General features: G+C 43.2%; 1 protein-coding gene across 1 annotated transcript in view; it reads right to left on the reverse strand.

The window, feature by feature from the left end:
- Positions 1-21,580, reverse strand: part of CACNB4 (calcium voltage-gated channel auxiliary subunit beta 4) — a 151,711-nt gene that overhangs the window by 128,993 nt on the left and 1,138 nt on the right.

Consider the following 21,580-nt stretch of genomic DNA (forward strand, 5'->3'; position numbering starts at 1 on the left):
GACTTCCTGCCCCTGGGGCAGGGGGCTGGACTCGATGATCCTTCAGGGTCCCTTCCAGCCCGAATGTCTATGAAAAACTTGAGTGTCAGCTGCATGCAGTGAGCCACCATCCAAGCCATCAAGTGCAACACAAGCACAGCTTCCTGTTGTAACCAAGAACGCTTTGCAGGAAGTGTTCTGAGTTGCACCAATCCCCCGGACAAAACAGAAGTTCAACATTGGTTCCAGAGGGGAAGGGGAATTTAGCTGTTGGCTGCCGGCCTGCAGCCAGTTTCCTCCAGCAATGTCCCCTCCTCCCTGTGAGGCTGCAAAGTTTTCAGAATGGGAGGATGCATAGGGAGCTCATTCTAGGGGTTCCCCAACCAGCACTGGAGGATGGGGTGGATGAATTGGATCCCTCCACACCTTGGGGGAGCTCCAGTTCACCTACTCCACCCTCCAGCAGGGGCTGAAAAAACCCCAGACCGAAATCCCTCTGCTCCCTCCCCCCCCCCCACGCCCCTCCCCCCCCCCCCCCCCCCCCCCCCCCATTCTGAAAACAGCAAAAGTTTGGGAGGCAGGCAGACAGAAGTTACAGAAGACACTATCTTGAAATTTTTTCATCTGACCCCTCATGAAATAAGGGTTCCGATTTTCACCCAATCGGCCATTTTTAAGCTGTCTGCAGCCATGTGCTTGTGTTTGGTCACGGCTATAAACTGCTTTCTGTGGCCAGATTGGGTAAAAATTGTCACTTCTGTCTGTGCCCTACATTGGCACTTGACGGGTACAATTTATGCATGCAGGATCTTACCCTGATTTCAAAATATTATTTCTGGGCAAATAAGCATATGAGAAGCCAACTAGATACTTGTCCAAAAGCCAAGCTGTCTTAGCCACATAGGAGTATCATGAATGGTCCCATCCATCTACTTAGTCTTCCTAGGTGAAAGAGACTCTTGCTTTATTGGAATGAAGCAACATCAGGAATAAAAGCTTTGTCTCTTGAACACTTTCAGGACTTCCTCTGTGACACTGGATACTTCCTGGACAGCATCTGGTTGTGGCTAAGGAAAATACTGTTTGTGGTTTGAAGCAGGGAGGTAAATCCCCAGAGAGTACAAGTTAGCTGAAGAATCCTTCAGTAAGCTCCCAGCAGTGACAATCATCTGTATGTACACCTATGAGCCTTCAACAAATCCTCAGTCATAGTATCTCTCTCAAGATGCCCAGTGAATGGATGAGACAACATAGATCTGACAACACTTGATCTATCCCTGCCTGCAAGGCAAACTTGGCCACCAGCTTGTTTGTCTCAAGTACATTTTAGCTTCTCTCTGCTGTAATGAGGGAGCCCCTTTGTGTGCCCACATGCCTAAATGCACTGAGTTCCTTTATGAGATTCTCCTTCAGAGTTTAGAAGCAAATGCTTTCAATGCCTAACTGACACTAGTGGTATGAAGTCAAAGTTGTCGTTCTGAAGACACTGTTTTTAAGAAAAGTTAGAATGAGCTTTTGGGTTGGATGCTCATGAGATTACACCCAACTGCCATGAGTGGTAAAATCTGATATATACAGTATCGTAATTTTTTTACAGCAATTAATTGTGATGCCATGTGTAGAAGATTAAGATATGGAGAAATGGTTTTCCTGGAAATGTCCCTGGAAGAGATATGGATGAAATATGTTTGGCATTGGCACAATTGTCTCAACACAGAATGCTTGGCAGAGCTTTCCACAAAGCATTAGCAGTGCTTTCAAATACACACTTTCCAATTTCAGTGCCGAGCCAGATGATAGGGAATATTTTTCTGATAATTTCCTCTGTCACTGTGCAAATTAAAATCACTGCTTAGTCAATATTCTGCATGTGAAGTAGCAAAATTAGATGACAATAGTCCAACTTACATACTATTTCTACAGCCTGAGTTGTTGGAAAAAGTACTTGGGAAAAGAGGTGGCTGGCAAAACCTAATGTTTGTGAAAGCTGATAAAGTAGCAACCCTGAAGACTAGTAGGAGCTCTGTATCTTATTACCACTTCTTGAGATCGGTATTTCCCCACAGAAAAATTAAGCTTCTGGCAAGGCTGACCTTAGACATATGCTGTGATCAGCTGCGGAGATCCATACCTTTGGATGGGGGGGGAAAAACACTCGGCCATTCACTCTTATTTTCCTCCTCAGTCCATGCGCTGAATTGATGAGACCCCAAACACTGGACGAGTCTGGCCATGCTGAGGATTCAAATGTCCCAACTGGAACTGTCTGTGCTCTCCAACCTCCTCTGCCTCCTCTCACCTGCTACAACTTGCTGTTAAATATATAAAAGGGCAGGCTGCCTACACAAGCCAGGGTGGCCTACTCCTTGGTGCCAGTTACCTGTTTCTCAGCCCACAGGTGTACTCTCTAAGAGGGCCTTGGTCACCTTCGGGGCTAAAATGGTGACCTCCTGCTGCCCCCACAATCATATCCATGCCTTGCAGATGACTCTCAGAGGTCCCTTCATAACAGACCTCTACATTCAAATCAACACTAGGTCCCTTGGGTCCCAAGACCCTTTTCCAGGCTTCCACTGCCCAACTTCAGCCCTTTTTATCTGGCTGTGGCTCTTCCCAGGTCCACCTAGTTTCCTGGGTCTCAGTCCCAGTAGCAGAGTGCCCCTGAGGCACCTGCCTGGGGCCTCCTCCACCCCTGCAGCTGCAACTCAAACCTCCAGTTTTAAGCTTTGTCAAAACACATACAAGCAAACTGCTTTCCAGTTACCCCATCTTAGCCCCCTGCCTCACCACATGCCCTAAACTCCCCCTGGCTTTCTCCTTGCAGCCATAGGGAAGCCCTTAGGCATCCGCCAGCTATTTCCTGCAGTCCTTTTCTTCAGGAGATTCAAATCCCAGCAAAGTCAGACTGCCCTGCTAGCTCCCATGCCCTGGTTTTATGTGCCCCAGAGCTCCACCCCTTCCTGTCAGCTCTCTCCAGACACACAAAGGGGTTTCCACTTTGCTTGATAATCAACCTCCCCCTGTCTGCTGCAGCTTAGTTCAGCTGCCTCTACTTGGTCTAACTAGCTTTGTCTGTTCCTGCCCTGAACCCTCCCAGAGGCCTTAACAGGTCCCAGCCTCAGGGTCTGCGCTCTTGCTGGGTAGGCTGCTGTTACTGCTGGCCCCTGCAGGTTAAAAAACTCCTGTTCCCCCTCAAACTGCAGCTAACAGGGTTGGGGTTCCCTGTTACAGGGTGGAAAAATGCAAAACTTGAAAGCAGAGCAGGAAATGCACTGGAATTCAGGCCATAATAGGGAGGCTTGGAAAGCAGGTCAGGAAGGAGTTAGGAGACCAGTCATACTGGCCTAGCTATACTTGGTAGAAGAATAGACATGCCAAGTAGGATGTGGTAGGTATCCAAATCTGCCCCACTTAGCTGTCCAACCCTTCTTGCACCCTTTGGTGACAAAACGTTCCTTTACAGCATCTGTTTTCAGCTAAGGAAACCCTAATTAATACCAAGCAGCAAAGGGCCTTGTATAAAGCCTTGCAAAACCTGAGGCCATGCTTACTTTCTGAATATAAACTGAACATGGGTAATTGCTTTATAACCACTGCTTGGACTGGACTGGAGGAAACAAGTGTAAACTTGGAGCGCTTATGAAAGTGTAAGTCATTACCTTATGCAGTGGGGGCACCTACCAAAGGCTGATAATAGATTGTACTGGACTGTACTATATGTAGAGGCTAGTGATGAAACTCAAATCTCTAACAAGCTGCCTGTGTCAGAACACAGGTGACTCAATGTGCGGAAGTCAGTTTCTTTGACCACAGTGCTCCAGAAGGGCAAGAAAGCTCCTCCCATCTGTGATACACTCCTCATTTTATTCATGAAATGTAGATCATAGTTTCTCAACCTTTGGTACGCGTACCCCTGGGGGTACGTAAGACAAATGCAGGGGGAACATGGATACCCCAACACTCTCTCTTTCTTGCCCTCCTTTCCTCTCAAAACCATGGAAAAAAATTTGGTGTGCCACATATTGCGCGGCACTTTACATTTTCCAGTAATAATTTGGTGTCCCGTGCTTTGTGCGGCACTGGGTTCAGCCCTCCTAGCTTTGGCCTACATCACCTTGAGCCCACGTACATACTTGAGTTGTGCAGCCCTGGTATAAAAGGTGGCAACCCTATCCACACCAGATCACACATCGGTCATATCACGACCTTATATAGTTTCATAGATGACACGTTAGTCTGTAAATATAAAATCCGCTGGAAAATTGAGTGTTGGGTTACTTACTAAAATTTTCAGAAGTTAGGGGGTACTTGCTACTTAAAAGGTTGAGAAACACTAATGTAGATGATGAAAATCGCCCTCTAGGCCAAGCCATAAAGCAGGTTAATTACACACAGATTGATGTTACATCTGGAGTTACTTTAGCAAACAACTGGAATGATTCTGTATAAAGTAATTCCAATGCCTACTGATAGCAATGAATGAAAACAACAAATGCAGCCATGATTTACCTAGGCCAAACCCTCTACAAGAGAAATAAGGGAAGACCGTAGCATAGCAGGGTCTACGACTCCTTAATATCCAGCTATGCTTTTTCCTGCGTGGCATACAGAAGCATAGGCTAGTGCAGCTGAATACAAGGATCCACGGTGGACGAAGGAGGCAACAGGTAACTTAGACTAGGACAGCACGAAACAAACAGGTCACTCATTCCCAGAGTGAAACTCTACAATAAGGCTTTGAGGAACAAACAGCACCAACGAGGAACAGATCAAAGTGAAACTTGCAGACAAAAATTCAACACCACCTATGATCATTTTAAAATACAAATCTTTGGTATGCAGCCTGCTAAATGAGTTTTAAAATTAGCTGCTGGATTTTTAGTGACCATGAACTGTTGTCTAGTTTATCCTACTTGCCGACTGAAAAGTAATCTGCATTTGTATAAGCTGCTGATTTTAAACCCAGTCTCTACTTTCTATGTAAATGCATACTCAATGGAAAAAGACATCTAACAGCTAAACATCTTAGAGCCAGAAAGTGTTTTAGGGAGATAGAGAAGCAAGCTACAACATCAACTAAATCTTAGGTTAAGCTTTTCCCTTTGCTGTTTTGGCACATTATTTATTTTTACTGTGTTGTTTTCTCTTAGTATAAGAAGCCACATTCCACCCTCAGATGTCCATTAGTTCGGCTGGAACTGTTCATGTATCCAAGGGCAGAATTTTCCTAAAAGTTACAATATTTTTCTTTTTGGTACAATCCAAGTTTCATAGTGCAGGCTTGTACCATCAAACAAACCTGTGCAAGGGAATCCTAGCACCCATGTAAGGTCCTAATGATGTCAATTAGACTCCATGCAAATTCAGGGCTCCAACTTCATGGATTCATTTGCAATCTCAAGACTATGTTTGTCTTTTATTTCAGTTTTGTGCATGGCTGCACACATGCACACACTTGTTAGCTATCATTTTTGTGTTTTTCTTTTGTTTAATAGATTTTGTTTTCCAGCATCATCTTTGTGTTTTAATCTGTGAAAATCTTCTTCAAGAAAAAGAAAAAAAAAAGAATGAACTTTCTTAACTTTGGGATTTTTTTGGACAGTTCTAGCCAAAATCTAGCACACCGCAGAGTTAAAAAAAAGAGAGAAAAAAACAATCACAAGCAGGATCATCTTTGAATGTGAGCAATATCAGTATAAATTGTTAACATAACTGACATACTGTGAATAGAACTAAAACTTGGAAATATCTGTGTTGTGAACACTTATGTGTTAGTAACAGGAAGCAAACTATTAAGAACTAAAGGAGATGGAGGCAGAAATTGGGAAACTGCTGAGGTAACTTCAAATGCTTCAATATAAGTTTAAAGGAAAATCTCTAAATGAGAATTCAGAGGCTAGGGACAGACATTCAAAAAGCCTGAGCCTGAATTGATTCACTCTTTGCAGGTTAATCTAAGCTGCACAGCTTAAACTGATTAATAACTGGAACAACATTCTCTGTTAAACCAGGAAATACAGCCACAAACCTGCAGTGGCTCAAGCCAGAAGCTGGGGGGCACTAGAGCACCCCTGCCAGCCACTGCAAAGGGGAGGAAAGAGAGACACCCTCCAAGGCTGCTGGAGAGGAGGGGGTGTGACTAGCAGGCCCAGGGGGTGCCAGGCATAGCAGGGCAGGGGGAGGAGGGGTGGCAACTGCTACCAGACTAAGGAGTGGGGAAGCAATAAGGCACTGAACACAGCAATTTGCAAAGCATACAACAGGGAACTACCAAAAATCTTCACCTAAGCTAAAATACAGCCCAGTAAAACACAGCATACACAATTTAGTTTAACTTAAAATGTAAAAGGAGGAAGACAAGAGAAAGCTTTGCATAAGTCTTACGTAATCCTGTGTCATCTTACAGCCAGGCATTTAGTAAGGCTTTGTTTAGATATTCTTACCTTTTACAGGTTCTGTTTTATAATGTAAATGTAGCTCTCTGTATTCTTTGGTGAAGCTGTGTGCAACTTCCCTTAACTACATCTCCAGCACATATGTGTGATGATTGAGACTGCAGCCAAAAACCCAGGGGTTCTGAGGGAGAGAGGGACAGGGAGGAATTAACTCCATCCCTGCCTGGCTGCAAGCAAGCCATGGAGGTGCGGCTGCAGTTGGCAAGCCCCAGCTGAGGTCCGCAGGGTTTGCTGAGGGGGGCAGGGCAGTAAGAGGATGGAGGGAGGAAATTGCCTCAGGGGCTATGGCAGGCCAGTGTCTGCCATCAACCACATTTGAATCGATTTCAGCCATTTTCAGGCTGGTTTATGTGCACTGAATGTCTGTTCTGTTACAGGGTTAAACCAGTTTCTGATCACTTCAACAGGTTTGTGTGTAATGTCTGTCCCTAGCCAGAAGGCTTAATAGGTTGAGTAACTGAGAATGGGCAATGTTATTTATGTTTCTCTTCTCTAAAATGATCAGTCAGGCATATATCAGACAGACTTTGGGGTGTATTTGCAATTAAAACCCCCCACATGAAACTAATAACAAAATGCCAACTGGCAGCAGAGAGCCGCAGGCAGAAGGCCCCATTAGTTACTCAACCATCTTCTCCCTACCCACTAACATTGCCACCCTCAACTTCTTTGGATTAATCTTTAGCCAAATCATCCAAGTAAAATGGGAAAAACAGACCATCCAAATCAAATGAAAAAGGACACGTATGTTATCAATAGACCAACCGCTTGCAAGCCATATTATCTCAGTTCACACACAAACAATCCAAGAGGTCTAAAATACAAGAGATGCAAAGAGTCCCTGATAAGCAATTGCCCAAAATCACTCCATGGGACTCTTCAAAGAAGAAAGAAAGAAACCAGTTAGGAACAGTCTTATCCATTCCTACAACAGTGTGCAGCTGCCTCTCCAACACCTAGTCAGCAGCATACAAGGCAGGTGATAAAACCAAAAATGTTAAAAAAGAATAAGAGATCACTGACTGTGAGTAAATCCATCACACAAGGAAACTTCACTGAAGGTTCTGTGGCGTAACTGGGTTTAAACCCAGAGACTGATATAGATCAAAAAATCTAAAACATCCAGGCTGTGCAAGAGCTCGTCTCCCCCACTCAACTTTCTCTAGCAACCTACCCAAAAAAGGGATGACACAAGATGGGATGATATTAGCCAGACTGTTGGAAAGAAATGATTGTTATTTTGCAGAGGTCTAATGATTGCATATTTCAGAAAGGCTGGCATCCTGCCCTCTTGCAGAAAGATTTTAACAATCCTCACCAGTAACAGCTCTCAAATCCCCTAGTTTCTCAAGCTGAGGGGCATTTGCTGTCCCACTTTATTTTTCACTTCTTCCCCAATTACTCCAAAATCCCCATAAGAGAAAATGGATGAAACTCAACCAAAGAAGATGGCCCTTTTATCCTCTCCTGATACTGTCTTACCCCTGACATCACATCCAGGAATTTTATCTGCAAAGTAGACGGAAAAATCTTCACAACAAACAGAGGACTCTTTTGTACTTGGATGGCAACACCTTGAATTCACCAGACTTTTCATTTGTTGAACAATATATAGGAAGAGAAAAAAGTCTTCAGAACCTCAGTCCCAAGACTGAAAAATGCTCTTATGTCCTGCAGAATGAACCTGAAATCTACATGACCACACTCCAGTCCTGGACTGAAAATTTCAAGAGGGACCAAAAGAAGTTACAGGAAGTCAACAGGAGTTTGATAACCTACTCCGTCTATACCCTTTGAAAATCCAAGCCTTTACTTGGTTGCTCTTTGGTGCAAATTATACAGCCTGGTCTCAGGCTACTAGGCAGCAAAGATAGTCTCATGACATTATTTAGGTATTAATTAGCCTCTTTCTGGCAGTTTCAACAGAAAACTGGGCATATTTAGTGAGCATAAAGACTGAATTTCAGAAGCCAGCATGGGGAAGCTAATGAAAGTGGTAGCCTACATAACATTTGCTCTGTGGTTAAACAGGGTGCCCCTTCTTTGGGGCTGTCAATCAGCACCTTCCATTTAGGACAGACAACCTGTCAGCTGCCAGTTTAAATATTTTTGCTGTCTAACTTGTTGATTGCTGTTCTAAGTTGTAACTACTGCATTGATCCATATTTACTAAGAACAGTATTGTAGGGTGGTTACATTGAATTTGAATCTTAAATCTTTAGAACTGTAGTTACTGAATTAGTTTTGTAGTAAGCACTCAAGAGACCGAATGAAAAACGTTCCTATAAGCATGTTTTATCTACTTGTTCAAGCAGTCTATTGCATAGGTTATTTAAGCACAGGAAATGTGTGGAGACAAAAACAAAAGAAAACTCTCTCTTTTTTAGAGCTCTAAATAGCATCACCATATTGAAACATAATCACTATTTTTTAAATGAATCCCTCTGCCAATTTCTGTGGTTCTATAATTATGTTTTCCTCTTATTCACTGAGAGAAAAACCCATACTGACCATAAGGGAAAGTGGCTAATTGGCATAAGTGACATCACTGTGTCTGAGATAGGAAGCGGAACAAGCAAGCCATCAGTGAAACTGTTCCAATGCACTTGAGAGGCTAACTCTAAAGTGGCACCTTAGAGATTAATGTGGAGACTAATTGCTCATGTGGAGCAAACAAGTATTCTTCAAATTCCCCTCCCCCATTTCTCCAATCTCTTTCAGGGACAGGAATTTAATGATTTAGGGGCAATAAAATTCTGCAGACAGGGATGACTTAAATTGATGGCATTCCTTTAATATTGGGTAGCACTGTAAGAGCTCAATATTCTTATTACACAGAATAATAACTTCTTGCGCAATTGCTTCTGGTAATACTGCTGCACAGACACAGTTAACATCATCTAAATAAGCTACCATTTGACCATATAAGTATTTTCTCCCCTGGAACTCAAAGTAAATTTTGCCAAGGCCTGGCTATGCTACTATGGGGCAGTAACACATTGAAGTGATTCCAAATGCAGCTTCCTAAACTGAAAAACAGCTTACATGGGTTCTGATGCGGAACCATTAGCAGGCCTGCTATACCATGTGGATGAAAAACACATGAATGTGGTTTCATATGCAGCCTGAGAAAAACATTCCTGTATACATACTGCATACAGGGATTAAGAAACACAATTACTGGACCACTATAGGGATGCCAAGAGCCTGGGATAATTATGTAGTTCCCTGTAACACCACTGAGGTCCTAGGACCCGTCAAAGAAACTGAAAGATCTGAGCACGCTACTTTGCACATTGAGTCATTCTCTCTGCCTTTTCCACTATCAACGTCCACAAAAAAAAAAAAAGGTTACCCAATCACTCCAAATATTTGATTTTTTATGATGAAAATGTTGCATTTACATGCATCTTGCTTTTATACTAGCTGCCTTTCAAACTAGAGAGCTAATGTTCTGTTCCTGCAGTGTGCACAGTACTCTTTGTTCAGTGAAAACCAGCCTTAGTGGAAGAATATTAGCTGCTGGAAGGGGGAGGTGGCGGGAAACGGACTGTGGTAGGCCCTGTTCATCTTAAGTCAGGAAGAAGGTACAGCAGGGTGGGACTTTAGAGACTAACTGGTTCAAAGGCATGAGTTTTCATACGCAACAACCTAGCATCTGATAAAGTAGGTTAGTGCTTTCAAAAGCTTATGGATGCCTATACACACCACAGGTTTTAACCCTCATTAAATTAAATAGGTTTATAAAATTTAAACTTTTTATTTTGGAGTGTCACATCTATGTTAACACGCACTAGGTTTTCAAATGAATTAAGCCTTGGAGTGTCACATCTGTGTTTACACACACTAGGCCTTCAAACAAATTAAGCCAGGTCCCTAGCCAGCACCACAGGAGAACAGAATGGTCCAGCACTACTCCCCCAGCCTGGGGCCCCCCATCTATCCCATGCCTGGTTCCTGCCACACAGCTGTGGAAGCAGGGAGCCAGCAAACAAGAAAAAAAAAGAAAAAGCCACATAAGAAAAAAAAGTGGCAGCAATTCGAAAGCGAAAGCAATTCAAAGGGGTGAACTACAAAAAAGTTGCACCGCCATCTGGTGGACAAAGAAGCTCATTACATGTCTGAGTGCCTTTGTGTTTGCATGCAACGAATCCATGGATGCGACACTAATTCCCAGCAAGCCAAACTAAACTACATCCGAGGAGTTTTAGTTTAGCGCATAAGAAAGACTTCAAAAGCATCAGGAAATCCCACTTGTTCAAACAGACACACAGTTGCAGCGCATGAAAGGGCAAAAAATGTGGCGCATACATAAGCCCTATGACTCTCTGTACCAATTAGTTTCTAGGTGCCACACTGTTCTATCTTCCATTGGAGGAATAGGGGGGATGGAAGGGAAGAATGCTGAGAAACAGAGAAGTGGAGGCAGGCTGAGAGGGGACAATACCAAGTGAGTGTGGATTATTAGGGAAATGAAGGCAAGAAAGAAGGCACAGAATCATTAGGTAAGCAGGCCATGCTCAAGTAAAGAGCATGTGGGGGGCAAAGAGAAAAGAATTAAAAAAAAATTTATAAATAATGTTTTAAAGGATTGAAAATGATCTTAATGGAAACCTTGGCTAACAATACACAATGAAAGATAGATATGGAGATATATTGTTACTTAACTTAACGGAGACACTTTTCTTGAGACCTGATGTTGCCCGGAACCCTCATTTACATTCAGAAAATGATGACAGCTTTGCAACTGCAGCTTCCTGCATTCCCTGCCTTGCATACTTGAGTTTCCTCACCAACCCTATGTGAGGCTTTGCCCCTTAAACCCACCTCACACGGTCTCAAAATCCCTCTAACTATTCACTAAATAGAAAAACAAAGTTGAACTTCTGAGCATTGTTGATCCAAGGGCAGCATTTTCCAAAACTCCAACAAATGCCTTGAGTACGTATAATGAAGGCACTTATGTGCTGACAAGTATTAATCTTACACTTTGTGAGAAGTGAGGAAAGTCATTTCATATGCTCAGGTGTTACTTTAAAATTAGTGCTTTGGAGTCGTGATACCTTGACTGGTACAGAAATATGCTGGAGTTCCTGTCACAAGAGCTACCTTTTGTAGCCAGTAGTGTGTCAGCTTCAAAGGGCACTTATTAGTAGAGCTGGTTGAGAATTTTTAGCTGAAAACAACTGTTTGTTGAAACTGAAGCTTTTTGTGGAACACAACAGTTTTGATAACTCTTTATCCGTAAAAGTTTCTCAGATACAGGATGGAATTACTGGACAAAACCAGAATGAGAGAATGCAAGCCAGCCAACAAGTCTCAACAACCCTCTATGCTTGCAGACATTAGAAAAAAAACCCAAAACAGTGCTTTAATTTATACTCGGTACATTCCCGCACCAAGCCCTGCACACGCCCAAAAGAGGCCAGCACCTTAGCTGGACCTGGCTCACCCAACGTCTGTATAGATCAGGCGCTTTAGTGGGGCGTTTTTGGTACTTCTATCTAATAGCTAATTGAATCAGCTTTAGCTAAAACACCAAAAAGCCCCACTGAAGCGCCCAATCTATACAGATGTTGCAAACCCTAGTTGAAGTAATGTGCTGCTACTACCAGTAAAGCATTTTATTTATTTATTCATTTATTTTTTAATGCCTGCAAGCAGACTAGTGATCAAAATCAATGGTTCTCAATCTTTCTTCCTACCGGGACCTATTTGCAAAGATCCATGGCCTGTCCCAAGCCACACTCCTCTGACCCTGCCGGTGCCCAACCCACAGTCCCCTGTCCTCCTGGGCCAAGCTGGCATCCCTCTGTCGACCCACAACCCCCTACCCACTCCAGCTCTGCCAGAGAGGCCCCCAGATGCCCCCTCCTCCCCTGCCTGGGCCATAGCGCAGTGGCTCTGGCTCATGCGAGCAGCAATGGAGCAAATCCAGCCCCAGCAAGGGCTGGAGGAAGAAGGAGAGGCCTGTGGTACCGCCCCCCCACCCCGGGCTGGGGCTGTCGCACTGTGCCAGGCAGCCTGGTCATGATCCCTCCCACCACCTGTGCATCTCCTGGCCACCCCCCAAGCATGGGCACCAGTCCCGGTGCTGCCAGCCTGGCCACACAGCTCTCCCCTGCGCTTTTACCCCACTGGAAGGGGCAGTCATCTTCCCACTTCCCCTCTGCCCTGCCACAGTTTGCAGCCCTTTGAAATATTTTTGCAACCTACTTTTGGGTCGCAACCCACGGGTTGAGAAACGCTGATCAAATGGTCACTATATATCAGGGTCTACAATTTATTAAATGTAGTACAGCTCCAAGTGGAAATGTTGAGAATGTCTGACCCCAGAATAGCCAGCAGTCGGGGTCAGAGCTCTCACCCGAGATACAGAATGCCTAACTTCAGGGCCTCACTTGATTTGAAAAATTATTGGCTACTGTAGAATAGGACTAACACTCTCCTTTTTTCACAGAAAACTACAAAAGGTCTTGTTTCTTTCCTGAAAAGGAATGTATATTTTTTTCAAATCTCAAAACGTTTCCCAGAATAGCAAACCATTTCCCTTCCAACTCAACTTGTTGCTCTCCATACTGTAGGAATATTATCTGTATCTGTCATGCCAAGCTACAGGTCTTCTGCCACAACTGATTTAAGTAATGCCCTTTATTAACCCCTAAAGATCTAAAACACAGGCCATAAGAGCGAACTCTAAACTGATATGCAAACAGCACAAAATACACCTAATCCTTAGCTTCAGGCCAAGGGTTGGCATTCTGGACCCCACACAGTAACCATCAGCAGTAAACCACCAGGTGTGTATGATGTAAGTGGACTTCACTGAGTTTTACCTTCAGAAAAGTTATCTTGAAAGGTAGCTCAAAATATTGAGTCACGAGATCCTCTAGCTGGTTGCTTAAAATTCTGGAAAGAGCTGCATAAAGATGATATGGTAAATTTAAAGTAAAAGGGAACAAGAATGGATGTCTTTTTGCATACCACACTATATACTGTATTATCTGGCTTCTGACAACTGAATAAATGCAGGCCAGGTCCTGATTTCATGGTGTGTTTTTATAACAGCGTTGAAGGTGAACTTGATTTTGCCTTGATTTCACTGAATGCCTGTTGTTCAGAGCTATTCCACAGCAGTGGAATCTACCCTTTAGATCACCATGTCCCTGCCAAAGAATCAACCAAAACAGATGAAAAAGTTAGTTAAAAATAGGGAATACAGCATCATTTCCCCCTAACAGAAGCAAAGAGAGAACAGGCCTGCTTGCTCCACTACTGCTTTACTATACCAAAAAAAGATGTTTTGCCTATTCAGGTCCACTTCTCAACCAGTTCAAGACTATTCCTACATTTCTATGCATTTTACATGTATTTTTTCCTGTCCAGTTTTAAAAGCTCTAAGCAAAGCTTCTGCCACCACATGTAACACTCACCACATGTATACTTATCCTGCTCGTTGCCAACTGTTCCTTAGTTACATTCATGTATGTTTAGCTGTTTTAAATTTCCTTTATGATTTTGTAATAATTATTCATTATTTGTGTTATGGGAGGCTCTCCCTGTCTATGAGAGATTGTCCAAACACATCGGATAGCAAAAATACTGTCCTAACATGAAGAAAAAACAGTCACCTTGTGCCACTCCCCCAATCCCATCTGTTTTTTTGGAGCTACCAATTGTATCTCATCTTATATCTATATACTGTAAGCTTACAGGAACCTGGGCCTTTTTTGGCATGTATATGACACCTGACATTTTAAGGATGGGCTCTTGTGGTGCTACTGCAATACAAATAATCAAGAAGCCCCTTCCCCCCATTCAACTTCACAATTATTTTGGTTCCATTTTCCATGAATTCTCCAATTTGCCAATAGCTTTCTGGAAACATGACATCCAAAAATCCAGGCAACACTGACAACTTCTAGATCTACACCTCAAAGTTTTGATACCTTTTCACTCTGTGAGATAGTGGCTCGGCACATGCACAGCGAGGACACTCTGGCTTTCCCCCCTCCCTCAGAGAGATCACAACTGCACATGTCTTTTACTTTACTGCTTCTCAAGCTTCTCACTCTCACAGAGCGTGTGTGTTTCAGCTTACATTTTCCCAGTTGAACCCAGAATGTATATAGGGCTATAAAATACCATGCTACTAACTCCCACTCCCCGTCTATATGGCCACAGAGAATCCAGCCTGTAGAGGAAAAAAAAGCATCATATTTGCAGGTTGAAAAGAATAACAAATTGGAGGAGAGCAAAAAAGAGACTGATAATAGGGAAGGGGAAGGAGGATGGGAGAGCAAACATGTTTTGGGTTGTAGAAGACAACAAGTGTTATCAGATGTGTGTGTGTGCATATGTAAGTAGTTAACTGGACTGGGATTCAGGAGTTAGGGGTTCCAATCCCAGCTTTACCACAGATTTCTGCATAACCCTGCCCCAAATCACATTGCAATTAATGACAGTCTTTCAGTAGGCTTGGAATAAGGGCCCCTTCACCTCTTTGTGCCTTCTTTTCCACTTGAATAGACCTTAAGGCTATAAACAGATGTCACCAAATGAAGAGGATCAGGTGCCAGGATGTATTCTATCACCCATGTCCCACAGGGTAGGGCCCCTGCTGCTCCCAGAGTTTCAGAGGCCCAATCCTATAGGAGAACATCCAGAACACAGCTCTGCAAACAGTTGGAAACACCAGGGTTCCCTGCTTGCGGACGTGCATCCAACTCAGGGCATGCCTCTGCAAATGGAGAAACTTGGGCTTCAGAGGCCCTAGCAGTGCCTGCCCAGTACAGCTGGAAAGCATGGGCAGCTTGAGGCTGTCTGTGCTCTCCCGCCACAAAACATACATCTGCCACAAAATAATGTCACAAATCTATAACACCTTTTGTCACAGCCACAGTTGGACATTTGTGATGTAACAAAGACCACAGATATGTTTGCTTTCACTTTGTGCTACCATAGAAACTTCTAGGGCAGCACAAAGGTGTTGTCCATTTGCAGCCTTAAATCCATGAGACAGAAGCATAACAGGGATGTACAATTCTATCATTCAATTTGGTAACATTTTGCACATAGTTTACACAGATATAAATAACAAATAGGATGCAAGGCAGTGGTAAATCATGTACCTTGATTCTTCATCTGTAAAATAGCACACATTCTTCTTTTCTTCTATGCTCATTCAATCTTGCATATTTATATATCAAATTCAGAGCAGGAAACATTTCCTACTGTCTGGGCACACCTACACATGCAATTAGTGTGCCTGAATAAACTCTGGCACAGTTCGCACCAGAGTTTATTGCTCCTGGGTGCAGCATTTACATGTGTGCCCAGGAGTCTAGTACATTAAGCCGGGGTAGTGCAGCCCCATTGGCACAGGGTCCAGTTGGGGGGGGGGGGGGGGGGGGGGGGCGCCACAGCTGGACACAGGACTCCAAATGCGTCCTCACCAGTGCTGAATAGAGGGGAACTATAGTGCAGGGCTAGCTGGCAGGCAGCCCCACACTGTAGCACCTTCGTGTCCCAGCCAGCTTCAGTCACTGTCTACACGTGTACTGCGGCACAGTAAATAACTCTCCCATAGAATAGTAGTTGTGTCAGGCAGTACTATCCTACAGTGGAGTTAATTAGTTTACTCTGGCCTAATACCACTGCTCATGTAGATGGTGATGCTTTACTGCAGAGCTAATTAGGCAACTCTGCAGTAAGCAGTTTACACAGAGGCATGCTCTGTGTAGCACTTCGCTTATCTGGGACTTCTAGGCTAGGGACAGAAGTTACACACAAACTCTTAAGTAATCTGAATCTGGTTTAAGCCTGTAACAGAACACAAATTCAGCATACATAAACCGTTTTCAAAATGGCCAAAACCAGCTTAAAATAAACCAGGTTGGGTGTAGTATCAGACAACTGATTTAGGTTAAACCGGTTTATGGAACTTCTGTCCCAGATCCCTTCCCAATTCAAGTTAACACAGTCTCCCAGCATCTCAGAATGCTTTTGTAGCCCTGGGCTATGCTGTCTGCTCCAGCAGAACAGGGTTAACCCCTCTTCCAGCTATCACAGAGCTAAGGCACTGCTCCCTGCCGGCACCTGTCAGACCGGCAGGATGGGAGGGACAAGGCAATGGGCCCCCAACCCCTCTAGCCCTTGTCCCCTTGCCAAGGGTTGGCATAAGCTCAGCCCTGTCCCCACACCAGCCCACAGCCTGTGGAAGGAAGGGGGGCAGAGCAGGGGGAACGCACTGGCCCAGCCCTGACCCCCCCAACCAGGGTCTGCCCAGTGCAATAGGAAAGCCCCCACCAGGAACTTTTTGCTCCCCTGTTGTAGCAGAAAGCCCCCTTTTCCTCTTGCCTGCATTTGCTCTCCCCTCTTTGGATATGTTTATCTTTTTCTACCTTTTCTTCCTTCCTCTCTCTTTCACTTTAAGATAAGGAATTATGTTTTAAAATTTGTATGTGTGCATTTCGTATCTCCCCTTGTATTTTGGTATTTTTATCTATTTGTGTGCCATGGCATTTGTAGCTTATATTTTATACTCCTCACCTTTCAACTGAATGTATTTAGTTTCATAAGTAAGTTATACACTGTAACAATGTTAACAAGGGCAGGAATCAAACTGCCCTTCCCTGTATCAGGCTGGCCCCTGAAAGAGCAAGTGAATCAGTGATTGAATGTGTAACATGGTAGCAGCAGGCAGCAATTAACACCTGGAAGCTGCAGATCAGCCAACGGAAGAACTCAATAGAAGACAATGTAGCAACCGGGAAATCTCTAAACGTCACTGATCAAGGGCTAGAAGCCCTGTTCTGAGTTAATCAATGCAGGGGACCAACTTTTGGGCTGAATATCTCCAGATCGACCACTCCCAGAGCCCTATTCAAAATTCATCAATGGACTCCCAAACCTGCACGTACATGCGGATGACCCCTGGGGCTGACAGATGCCGTCCAGTAGCCACCGAGGTGGGGGGGAAGTCCCACGAGGGTCAATGACCCCTGGATTGGGCAAACCTGAAAACTGGGGAGTCACCAAATTCTGCCAAGGACAGATAAAAGGCAGTGAAAAGTGACCCTCAGTGGCGCCCTCTTGATCTCCAACTCGACCAGCCCTGTCCAGCCAGAAGGACCAGCCGGCGACCCCTTCTGGAAGATAACACCACGCTGAAAGAAGCCTCAATGACAGACTCCAGCACTTGTAGGATAGGTATACCTGACTCTGTAGCCTGCTACTGTGTGTGTCTGTGTATGTGCATGTGTGTGTGTGTGTGGGGGGACCAGCCCCAAGGTTTATGATTACAGTGTTTCAATCTGCCTAATAAACTAGAATTTTAAGGATCCCAAGTTGGACATTTGTAGCCAACACTGTAACCCAGTGAGCTGGGCTGAGATTAGCACAGCCCCACTTCTTCCCCAGCCCCCTACCTGTGAGAGGCAGGGAGGGGAACATCAGTCCAGCCTACTACTAGCTCCCACGCAGGGGCTTTTCGCTCCCCCACAGCCTGGCAAGCCAGGCGGGGATCAGCTCAGCCCCCTCCTGGGAGGAAGCTCAGCCCACCCATTTCCAGCCCCCTCCACTTTGCATTACAAGGTGTTTGTTATGTTTGTGAAAGTAGAAGGCACCATCTCTTTGCATCTTTATTCTCTAATACAACATGCACTTTTTGCCTACCCTCACTGGTGTTTCCCTTACTTTCATCCATATAATTTTCCTCCTCCAAAAAGCCTCTGCTAGCCAGTCCTTCACCCACTTAACATTAATCATCACAGTTGGTATATTTTACGTTGTTATATACATACACATACAAATAAAAACACAAACACACACTATATAATTTTTTATATAAAATCCCTGAAGTTGCTTTAAAAACAGACATTTATCTATTTGTGCACATACCCCCACTATCATCTTTGTACCTGGTTTCAATAAATATTTCACTTCCATTTACTGCGATATTTTCTATTCATGTACACTCTAATCAATTGCTCCATATGTGAACATCAGAGAAATGTATCCTGCCTTTGCATAAGGATGATCTCAGAATGAAAACTGGCCTTTCTGTCTCAAACTACTATGATTCCATATTATTTCTCACTTATTAATACCATTTAATCTGTATGGTAATGATGTTAAAGAACATATTTCTTCTATTCAGTTAATGCCACACGAATTGCAAGCTGATCCTCTTTTTTACTGAGCAAGCCACTCTTCCCTTAGTGCAGTTTAAAATAAAACACATAATTAGCACATTAAAATAGGTGTGATTTCAACATAAAAACCTATCTACAGACATTCAAAGCACTGTGCCATTCACCAGTTCAAAGACAAGTTCTAATGCTTCCAAATAAATTTGCAGTTCAGAGTTCACAGACGGTCAGCATATTAATAGACACTTATTTCAGTTTTGTAAAAATTTACATAGCTTCATACTTGCTCACAAATTCTACTCCCAACTCTACTTCATTTACTCACCATATTATGCATCAGTGAAGAAATCTGCCCAAATCACCTTCAAGTCAGACATAAAATTATGAAGTGGTTCAGCCACTTAAAATATGTGCTATCCAGGTCTCTTTGGAGCCCTTTTGGGGGCAGTAAATAGTACTCTACAAAAATTTAGAGGCTCTGCTGACAGCTAAGCTGACCCAAACTAGGGAGATGCTGTGGCATGGGTGCATTATATTGGTAGATCAAATTGAGCTGGCTAGAGAGCACTGAAGGCTGCCTTAGGGACTTCCACAGTTGCAAAATATACTAAACAGGCCACATGAATGAAGTCTACTCTATATACTTGAGTGAAAACCTAGAGAAACAGCATCACTGAAACAGGCCTCCCTGTGCTAACAAGGCCCCTTCTTTTTCAGGGGAAGCCATTGCAAAGGAGGATAGGCAGTGTTTCATTCTGGTCCGCTTGATAATTTTTAATTTTTCAGTGGATAAGGCAGCTTCTACTCCAGCACTCCCTATGAAAGTTCTCTAAAGGAGAGATATTGAACAGCACGATCAGTGGCCACATTAGCCATGCTCCTTCCTGAACAGGTGCCACCCACTTTAAATAGCACTAATCCCTCAGAGAAGGGCAGCAGGTAGACCACAAAGCTGCCAAGACTTCTGCTATTCAGGATCTATCCTAGGATTCTGGTACAAGTAAACTTCAGGTGACTATGATCCATGATTTGCAAAATAAAGACTACAGGAAAAGCATTCAGAATACTGTGTTATCACATGTCCCTCATTATGGGCAGAAAAAGTTACACTGGATCCCTTTTGGGAACCCCTGTATATCAATTACATGTCAAGAGCTACTCTAGAAAACTACAGAATTTGTTTCATAAGGGCCAGCATCTACTTTATGGAGATGTTACTGTAGTAGCCTGGCTCATTTTGATATATACTGATTTCCTGTGTGTTGGAAGCCTCGTAAGTACCTGGGAGTTCTTGGCCTCAGATGCCTGCTTCAGAAAACAAAAGATCAAGGACAGTGAACATCCTTGTGCTTCCATATGTTCACTTGCTGCAGAACATTTGGGCAAGCTTTTGGATTTCTCAAAACCAAAGCAGAGGCCTTTTCTCCACTTCATGTACAAACACAGTTACATGCATTTGCCCTGAAAATAACTGCAGAGTACCTGATATTCAAGGAATGGTTTATTTTCTAAAACTGTAATTCAGTTACTTTGGCTTTCACTGAATTGAAAGCTGCATTATTCACACCATTTCACCCTGCACATCACACTGCTCTACTTCAGCAGAGTATTATCATATCAACCATCCAAAATCATGTAAATTGGGATCCAGTATAATCATAATTTTTAAGAGGCCTGATAAAATAAATTAGGGTATGATCCACCTTCTAATATTTTAGCTTTTAGGATTCAGTTTTCAGCTTCTCTCCATAATTGTCAGGCCTAGAAATATAGCTTTTTTTTCAAATGAAAGTTAATATAGTCACTTGATTCTAGAAGATGAAATAATCAAAGAAAAAACACATACACAAACCCCACTAAATGTTGTTAGAGTCATGATTCAGCTGCATGAGTTGGTAACCAGATTAGCACAAATGGCTTGAATGAGGCAACTGAAAGCCTTAAAACTATTTCTTTTCCACCCAACTTCCCAAAATCTGACCATGGTGGTTCTAATATCTACTTTCTGTGGCTAAAAAGATTCCTTTAGTCCTGTAGTCATACTATTCTGATTGCTTCATATTATACAAGTCTCCAAGCTTCTGCACTGGCACAACATTGTTCTTTCCAAGTGATCTAAGATGTGGGGACCCAGATAGGTTTCTGAGTGAAATTAGCTGGTGTTAGGCATGCAGAAGTTTGAAAATCCTACCAGGTGCCTATTTGCAGCTTTACCTAAATACCTTTAAAAATTTGGCCTGTACAGATGATCCTGCTCTACTGTAGCAAACACCACCAAGCACCTTGGCCATCTCAACTACACATAAGCAATTTTGTTTTTAATTTTTCATTTTAGAGGGCAGCTACCTCATGTCAACAGATGGGAAAAACACACCATTGTTCCTGACCAGTGCCTTGGGAATTAAATAACAGTTAAAAAACAAACCAGGGTTTGGCATGTTAATTCCTAGCTGGGCCCTAAAAGTATCTCGAAAAGAACTAAAATCCTCATGTGTGCATGGATATGCCAGTCTTAAAGAAGAAATTAACATCACAAATATAAATCAGTAATATATGCAGAGTAAAAAGTCAGCCGTTACAAAAATTAACTGGTTTCCAAATTGGCTCAAGGAAGCACTGTTTTCGTGCTTGGATTTAATAATTTATACCTAAACAAATAATTTGGGTTTCCCCCCTTTTTTTCTCAGCATGGCATAGTGTGTTATTTAATTTCAAATCATAAGACTGCTTTCCCTCTGAAATAAACTGACTGTAAGATAAGTTGCTACTATGTGAGGCAACATGTAAACAGGTTACACTTAACAGTTCAAATCCAATTAAACCAGACTGGCAGGCAGTAAGAAAGCCTTATCTAAAGTCATACAAGATCTTACCCATTCTCTTGTGGAAATCACATCATAGGGTACATACGTCTGTATTGACGTATACACTATTTTATGTTAGAATCTGTTTATTTTATGACTTGGCCATAAAGCCTTATGTAACACATTCCTG

Source organism: Alligator sinensis, unplaced genomic scaffold, assembly GCF_000455745.1.
Source record: "Alligator sinensis unplaced genomic scaffold, ASM45574v1 scaffold61_2, whole genome shotgun sequence".
NCBI lineage: Eukaryota > Metazoa > Chordata > Crocodylia > Alligatoridae > Alligator > Alligator sinensis.